The sequence below is a fragment of the Macaca mulatta genome, chromosome 15, assembly GCF_049350105.2.
Source record: "Macaca mulatta isolate MMU2019108-1 chromosome 15, T2T-MMU8v2.0, whole genome shotgun sequence".
NCBI classification, from domain to species: Eukaryota; Metazoa; Chordata; class Mammalia; order Primates; family Cercopithecidae; genus Macaca; species Macaca mulatta.
The window spans coordinates 125,150,919-125,160,069 of record NC_133420.1 but is presented as its reverse complement, the minus strand read 5'-3'; the positions used below and the strand labels follow the sequence as shown (position 1 = coordinate 125,160,069).

The following is a 9,151-nucleotide window of genomic DNA, read 5'->3' as shown; positions in this document are numbered from 1 at the left end:
TTCACATTTTTTCATTAGGAGAAATAATCTTTTATAACTATACTTGAGAGATTATTGGACAAGGACAGTCATGCCCTTACCTACTGGAAATTATTTTTTTCTGTAGCATCTGCTTGTAGGAGTGGGACTGATCAAATGGTATGTGTTATTTTATTTTAACAGATGTTGCCAAATTTCTTTGTCCCAAGACTAGCTTTTTATGTTTCCAGTACTAGTGTATAAATGTACCTCTTTCCCCCTACTAAAAGTAGCTGTTACTCTTTTTTTGTTTTTTGAGACCAAGTCTTGCTTTATCGCCAGACTGGAGTGCAAAGGTGCAATTTTGGCTCACTGCAACCTCTGCCTCCCGGGTTCAAGCGATTCTCGTGCCTCAGCTTCCCAAGTGGCTGGGATTACAAGCTCCTGCAACCACTTCCGGCTAATTTTTGTATTTTTAGTAGAGATGGATGTTGGCCAGGATGGTCTCAAACTCCTGACCTCAAATGATCCACCTGCCTTGGCCTCCCAAAGTGCTGGGATTACAGGTGTGAGCCACTGTGCCCAGCTATGGTTACTCTTTAACCTTGAGAAATTTTACAAGTTCCAAGTGATAACTAATTATAATTTGTATATTAATATGCCTCTAAATGTGTCTTGGCCATTTGAATTTACTATTCTATAAATTGCCTTTACAAAGCATTTGTTTATACATTTCTCTTTTTGGATTGTTTATCTTATTAACTTAAAACAGCTTTTTATGTTAAAGGGAGTAACTCTTTTTTTAAAAAACATCTATTCCTTGTCTCGACTTTGCATATGATATTATCCCATTCACATAATTTTATTTGCTACATGTTTATATGTGTATTCTTTTACAGTTTCTGAATTTTTAATCTTAAGACTTAAGCTTCACATATAATATTTTAAAGTGGTCTTCTGGATAGTTTGTGTATCTTTTGGGAAATTTTTGGAAAATGTTGCTTTGCTGAACCAGCACGCAATCCCCAAACTCCTCTCTCATGGCTTACTTTATCTGTTGTTGTTGTTGTTGTTGTTGTTGTTGTTGTTGTTTGTGAGACAGAGTCTCACTATGTCACCAGGCTGGAGTGCAGTGGTGCAATCTCGGCTCACTGCAACCTACGCCTCCCGGGTTCAAGTGATTCTCCTGCCTCAGCCTCCCAAGTAGCTGGGACTACAGGTGCCTGCCACCACGCCCGGCTAATTTTTTGTATTTTTAGTAGCAAAGGGGTTTCACCATGTTGGCCAGGATAGTCTCGATCTCTTGACCTTGTGATCTACCCGCCTCAGCCTCTCAAAGTGCTGAGATTATAGGCGTGAGCCACCGCGCCCGGTCTACTTTATCTTTTTTTTTTAATTTAACTTTTAAGTTCAGTGGTACATGTGCAGGTTTGTTACACAGGTAAACCCATATCATGGGTGCTTGTTGTACAGATTATTTCATCACCCAGAACCCATCAGTTATTTTTCCTGATCCTCTCCTTCCTCCCACTCTTCACTCTCCAATAGGCCCTGGTGTGTGTTGTTTCCCTGTTGTGTGTCCATGTGTTCTCATCACTTAGCTCCTATTCATAAGTGAGAACATGTGGTGTTTGGTTATAAGTGAGAATATGTGATGTTTGGTTTTCTGTTCCTGCATTAGTTTGCTAAGGATAATGGCCGTCAGCTCCATCCATATCCCTGCAAAGGACATGATCTCATTCTGTTTAATGGCTGCATAGTATTCCATGATGTATATGTACCACATTTTCTTTATACAGTCTACTATTGATGAGCATTTAGGTTGATTCCATGTCTTTGCTATTGTGAATAGTGCTGTAACCTCATCACCTTCTGAAACTGGTAGTGGCCAAATGACCTGCCTCAGCCCAAGAGAAGCAAAACACTGGTAGATGTATTCTGGGAAAACCTTTATTTCCTAAGAAAAGAGACCGACTTAGCTGTTACCATCAATTCCATCCCTCTTCCTGCCTTGTACATTATGCCACCAGCAGTGGTGATCTTTCAACCACCGGGGAAAGGCCAAAAGATTCACCAACACTGGTCCTGATGTTATTGACTCAAAAGTAGCAGCAACTTAACTACAGACTTTAGCTGTGTGATAAAAATAAACATGTTTGGCATAAACCATTCTATTTTATGTCTTTCTTATTGCACCCAAAACCATACCTAAACTTACTCAGGCAATGAAATTTATAAAATAATCCATCCTTTTCCTACTAAAATGAAAATATTTTAGAACATTAGTAAACTGAATACCTCACATAAACCCGAGTAAGGTAAAGAGATAAGAGCAAAATTATGTAAGATTTGTAATGAGTGAAAGGAGACATGGATATTGAATCAATTTGTAGGATCAGAAGAGAATACTAGAGTAAATGGGTGATTTCCTAGTAAGATACAACTGATCAAAATTAATAAAATAAAAAAAAAATAAGTTAAAAATATCGTTTTCAGAGTCATCATTTAAAATTTACCAGGACTATAGGAAAATATTTTTAAGGTAGTGCCCTTTCCTCAGGCATCCCATGTCCGCCGATTCCTCCTCCCTGGCCGCCGCATCCTTGGCTGGCGTCAGAAAACTGGCTACAAACTTCCTAGTACATAAGAAGATCTGGTTGGACAAGTTCAAATATGACGATGCAGAAAGGAGATTCTACGAGCAGATGAACGGACCTGTGGCCGGTGCCTCCGGCCAGGAGAACTGCGCCAGCGTGATCCTCCGTGACAGTGCGAGAGCCAGAGAGAACATCCCGAAATCCCTGGCCGGAAACTCAGGCCCCCAGGCCTCCAGCGGCCCCTGCGCAGACCACAGCGAGCTCGTCGTCCGGATCTCCAGTCTGAAAGTGAAGAACCAGAGCCTGCGCGGCGTGGTACAGGAGCTGCAGCAGATCATCTCCAAGCTGGAGGCGCGGCTGAACGTGCTGGGGAAGAGCTCGCCTGGCCACTGGGCCACGGCCCCACAGACCCAGCACATGTCTTCCATGCGCCAAGTGGAGTCCCCGGCCAAGAAGCCAGCCACACCAGCAGGGGATGACGAGGATGATGCCATTGACATGTTTGGCAGCGACAATGAGAAGGGGGACAAGAAGGAGGCACAGCTGCGGGAGGAGCGGCTGCAGCAGTACGTGGAGAGGAAGGCCAAGAAGCCTGCACGGGTGGCCAAATCCTCCATCCTGCTCGATGTCAAGCCTTGGGATGATGAGATGGACATGGCTGGAGGCCTGTGTGCGCTCCATCCAGCTGGACGGGCTGGTCTGGGGGGCCTCCAAGCTGGTGCCCGTGGGCTACGGTATCTGGAAGCTACAGATTCAGTGTGTGGTGGAGGACAAGGTGGGGACAGACTTGCTGGAGGATGAGATCACCAAGTTTGAGGAACACATGCAAAGTGTCGATATCACAGCTTTCAACAAGATCTGAAGCCTGAGTGTGTGTGTGTGCGCGTGAGGCCCAGCCACGATTAAAGACTGAGACAGGCAAAAAAAAAAAAAAAAAAAAAAAAAAGATTTTTAAGGTTACACGTAAATAATGAACTATAAAAGACAGAAATCATAATTTGTAATTTTCAAAATTAAAAACTCTTGTCCTTTGAAAGCACTTAAGGCGAGAAGGAAAGACTCAGAAGGGGAAGAAACAGTTGCAATAAATTTCTGACAAAAGATTTGTTTCCTGAAAATGTAAAGAAATGTATAACCGAATTGTAAAAGGATAACTTAATAAAAATGACAATATACTTCAACAGAGATAATTCATAAAATAAGATATGAAATGGTCAATAAGGCCAAGAAAGGATTTCAACATAAGCCACCAGGGAAATACAAATCAAAACCATAATGAGATACTTCTACACACTCATTAAAATTACTGAAATTAAAATGATTGACAGGACCAAGTGTGGGAAGATGTTGAGCAACTGGAACTCATGTGTGGCAGGTAGGGATGTAAAATGGCACAAAGACTTTGGAAAATACTTTGGCAAATTTTTAAAAAGTTAAACACATAGCTATCATACAACCCAACCATTCTACTCCAGTATTGAACCCAAGTGAAATGAAAACTTATGTCCAAACAAAGACTTGTACATGAATGTTGACAAGACCTTTATTCACAATAGCCTCAAACTGGAAACAACCTACATGTTTATCATCAAGTGAATAGACATAATGTGGTGTATCCATAACTAGAAAACTACTCAGCAATAAAAAGGAACAGACTAATGATAAATGTAACAATATGGATGAATTTCAGTCATTTTGAGTAAAAGATGCCAGACATGAAAGAGTGTTATGTACTATATGGTTGTATTTATATAAAATTCTAGAAATACTAACTAACAGTGAAGTAACAAAATTCAGATTAGCAGTTGCCTGAAGCTAGGGCCAGAGACAGGGATGGCCAGCAAAGAGGTACAAGGAATCTTTTTGAGTTGATAAAAATGTTCTGTATTTTTATTGTGTTGGTAGTTTCATGGGTGCACACACTGTTAAAATGAACACTAAATAGGTACAATTATTGTATGTAAATAATATCTTGCTAAAGTTGATTTTTTAAAATACAGAAGATAAGCAGATAGATCCATATCTGAATGTAGTTCATATTTAAAGATCAGATCATTTTATTAATTGAAATCATTTCAAGTTATAGAGAAATATATACCAATATTTTATTTCTTGTTATTGCTTCATTGCAACTTTAAAATACATCATTACTCTTAGACCATCATAGTAAGTACAGGAAGAAAAAAACAAGAAATTATTGACTTGGGTCATTTATCACCACAGATGCAAAAATTCTAAATAACATTGTGGTGAATACAATATTTAAGTATATTTGAAAATTAGTAATGATTTTAATTCTTAAATTCGAAAGTGATAGACTATCAAGAAATTGAGGTTGGCCAGGCACGGTGGCTCACGCCTGTAATCCCAGCACTTTGGGAGGCCGAGGCGGGCAGATCATGAGGTCAAGAGATTGAGACCATCCTGGCTAACACAGTGAAACCCCGTCTCTACTAAGAATACAAAAAATTAGCCGGGCGTGGTGGCAGACACCTGTAGTCCCAGCTACTCGGGAGGCTGAGGCAGGAGAATGGCATGAATCTGGGAAGCGGAGCTTGCAGTGAGCCAAGATTGTGCCACTGCACTCCAGCCTGGGCAACAGAGCGAGACTCCATCTCAAAAAAAAAAAAAACATAAAAAAAACAATAAATTGAAATAATTTACTACTGTAAATTAAAAGAGAAGGTAATATATTTATATCAGTAATTACTGAAAGGTATTTTATTAATTCAGCATTCTTAATAAAATAGGCATGGTAGAAAACTACTTAAATATTATTTAAATGCAACAGCAAAATTTTTGAATTTTTTTAAATTGATGAATGACATTTGCACATATTTATGGGGAACATGTGATACTTTGTTACATACATAGAATGTATAATGATAAAGTCAGGATATTTATGAAGTCCCTCACCTTGAATATTTATCATTTCTATGTATCGGGAACATATTAATACATGTTCTCTTCCAACAATTTTGAAATATACAATAAATTGTTGTTAAATATAGTCGCTCTACTCTGCCATGGAATATTAGAACTTATTCCTTCTAACTATATGTTTGCACTCATTAAACAATCTCCCTTCATACCTCCCCCAACCTGCACATCCTTCACATTCTCTAGTATCTCTAATTCACTCTCTACTTCATGAGATCAACTTTTTTAGCTCCTACATATGAGTGAGTATATGTGATATTTGTCTTTCTGTGTCTGACTTATTTTACTTAACATAATGGCCTGTAGTTGCATTCATGTTGCTGCAAATGGCATGATTTCATTCTTTCTTATGGCCAAATAGTATTTCGTGGTAAATATATACATTTTATTTATCCATTTATCCATTGATGGACACTTAGGTTGACTCCATATCTTTGCTACTGTGAGTAGTGCTACAATAAACATGAGGATGCAGGCATCCTTTTGATATGCTGATTTCTTTTCCTTTGAATAAAACACCATTAGTGAAACTGCAGGATGAGGGAGTCTGTCTTGCAGACCCTGACCCAAAGACAGATGAATAAAGTACACTGACACACAGATATTCTGCTTTGCTACTTCAGCCTAACGTCCAGGCCACTTAGTCGCAGCCGTGGCCTTTATCAGTTAGCAAGACTTGCATTTATTCAGTAAAGATTAATTGACAAAGGTCGTGAGTAAACACCACTAGAGGGTAAATGACATTGTGGACTTCCTGAATAGAAAGCAATTAAGCACCCTCAGTAGATCAAAGGTCAGTCTTAGGACCACATGAGTAAACAAGCTAGTTAGGTAAACTACTCTACCTTCCTTTGTACCCACTTTAAGCTATTTACTCAAGGTATGGATTAGGTTGCCTTCAGTCATAGCCTTATCCTGAGACTTCTGCAAAAACCTTCAGGCCTTCCAAGAAGGTTTGTGGCTTATAATTTTCCCCACTGTCCTGATTAAACCCCTATAGCAGGACCGAATGTTAATTCTATTTTAGTTTACTATAGAAATCATGTTGTTTTCCTTAGTAGCTGTACTAATTTACACTGCCACCAACAGTATAAAGAGTTTCTTTTTCTTTTTTTTTTTATATTTATTTATTTTTTTTAAAATTTATTTATTATTATTATACTTTAAGTTGTAGGGTACATGTGCATAACGTGCAGGTTTGTTACATATGTATACTTGTGCCATGTTGCTGTGCTGCACCCATCAACTCGTCATTTACATCAGGTATAACTCCCAATGCAATCCCTCCCCCCTCCCCCCTCCCCATGATAGGCCCCGGTGTGTGATGTTCCCCTTCCTGAGTCCAAGTGATCTCATTGTTCAGTTCCCACCTATGAGTGAGAACATGCGGTGTTTGGTTTTCTGTTCTTGTGATAGTTTGCTAAGAATGATGGTTTCCAGCTGCATCCATGTCCCTACAAAGGACACGAACTCATCCTTTTTTATGGCTGCATAGTATTCCATGGTGTATATGTGCCACATTTTCTTAATCCAATCTGTCACTGATGGACATTTGGGTTGATTCCAAGTCTTTGCTATTGTGAATAGTGCTGCAATAAACATACATGTGCATGTGTCTTTATAGCAGCATAGTTTATAATCCTTTGGGTATATCCCCAGTAATGGGATGGCTGGGTCATATGGTACATCTAGTTCTAGATCCTTGAGGAATCGCCATACTGTTTTCCATAATGGTTGAACTAGTTTACAATCCCACCAACAGTGTAAAAGTGTTCCTATTTCTCCACATCCTCTCCAACACCTGTTGTTTCCTGACTTTTTAATGATCGCCATTCTAACTGGTGTGAGATGGTATCTCATTGTGGTTTTGAGTTGCATTTCTCTGATGGCCAGTGATGATGAGCATTTTTTCATGTGTCTGTTGGCTGTATGAATGTCTTCTTTTGAGAAATGTCTGTTCATATCCTTTGCCCACTTTTTGATGGGGTTGTTTGTTTTTTTCTTGTAAATTTGTTTGAGTTCTTTGTAGGTTCTGGATATTAGCCCTTTGTCAGATGAGTAGATTGCAAAAATTTTCTCCCATTCTGTAGGTTGCCTGTTCACTCTGATGGTAGTTTCTTTTGCTGTGCAGAAGCTCTTTAGTTTAATTAGATCCCATTTGTCAATTTTGGCTTTTGCTGCTGTTGCTCTTGGTGTTTTAGACATGAAGTCTTTGCCCATGCCTATGTCCTGAATGGTACTACCTAGGTTTTCCTCTAGGATTTTTATGGTATTAGGTCTAACATTTAAGTCTCTAATCCATCTTGAATTAATTTTCGTATAAGGAGTAAGGAAAGGATCCAGTTTCAGCTTTCTACTTATGGCTAGCCAATTTTCCCAGCACCATTTATTAAATAGGGAATCCTTTCCCCATTTCTTGTTTCTCTCAGGTTTGTCAAAGATCAGATGGCTGTAGATGTGTGGTATTATTTCTGAGGACTCTGTTCTGTTCCATTGGTCTATATCTCTGTTTTGGTACCAGTACCATGCTGTTTTGGTTACTGTAGCCTTGTAGTATAGTTTGAAGTCAGGTAGCGTGATGCCTCCAGCTTTGTTCTTTTGACTTAGGATTGTCTTGGAGATGCGGGCTCTTTTTTGGTTCCATATGAACTTTAAAGCAGTTTTTTCCAATTCTGTGAAGAAACACATTGGTAGCTTGATGGGGATGGCATTGAATCTATAAATTACCTTGGGCAGTATGGCCATTTTCACGATATTGATTCTTCCTATCCATGAGCATGGTATGTTCTTCCATTTGTTTGTGTCCTCTTTTATTTCACTGAGCAGTGGTTTGTAGTTCTCCTTGAAGAGGTCCTTTACATCCCTTGTAAGTTGGATTCCTAGGTATTTTATTCTCTTTGAAGCAATTGTGAATGGAAGTTCATTCCTGATTTGGCTCTCTGTTTGTCTGTTACTGGTGTATAAGAATGCTTGTGATTTTTGCACATTAATTTTGTATCCTGAGACTTTGCTGAAGTTGCTTATCAGCTTAAGGAGATTTTGGGCTGAGACAATGGGGTTTTCTAAATATACAATCATGTCATCTGCAAACAGGGACAATTTGACTTCTTCTTTTCCTAACTGAATACCCTTGATTTCTTTCTCTTGCCTAATTGCCCTAGCCAGAACTTCCAACACTATGTTGAATAGGAGTGGTGAGAGAGGGCATCCCTGTCTTGTGCCAGTTTTCAAAGGGAATTTTTCCAGTTTTTGCCCATTGAGTATGATATTGGCTGTGGGTTTGTCATAAATAGCTCTTATGATTTTGAGGTATGTTCCGTCAATACCGAATTTATTGAGCGTTTTTAGCATGAAGGGCTGTTGAATTTTGTCAAAAGCCTTTTCTGCATCTATTGAGATAATCATGTGGTTCTTGTCTTTTGTTCTGTTTAGATGCTGGATTATGTTTATTGATTTGCGAATGTTGAACCAGCCTTGCATCCCAGGGATGAAGCCCACTTGATCATAGTGGATAAGCTTTTTGATGTGTTGCTGAATCCAGTTTGCCAGTATTTTATTGAGGATTTTTGCATCGATGTTCATCAGGGATATTGGTCTAAAATTCTCTTTTTTTGTTGTGTCTCTGCCAGGCTTTGGTATCAGGATGATGTTGGCCT

General features: G+C 39.1%; 1 pseudogene across 1 annotated transcript; it reads left to right on the top strand.

Moving 5' to 3' along the window:
* The first annotated feature begins 2,506 nt into the window (after positions 1-2,506).
* Positions 2,507-4,012, top strand: LOC718258 (elongation factor 1-delta pseudogene; annotated as a pseudogene). Its single transcript, XR_003723380.2, has one exon. The product of XR_003723380.2 is annotated as an elongation factor 1-delta pseudogene (transcript).
* Positions 4,013-9,151: the final 5,139 nt, after the last annotated feature.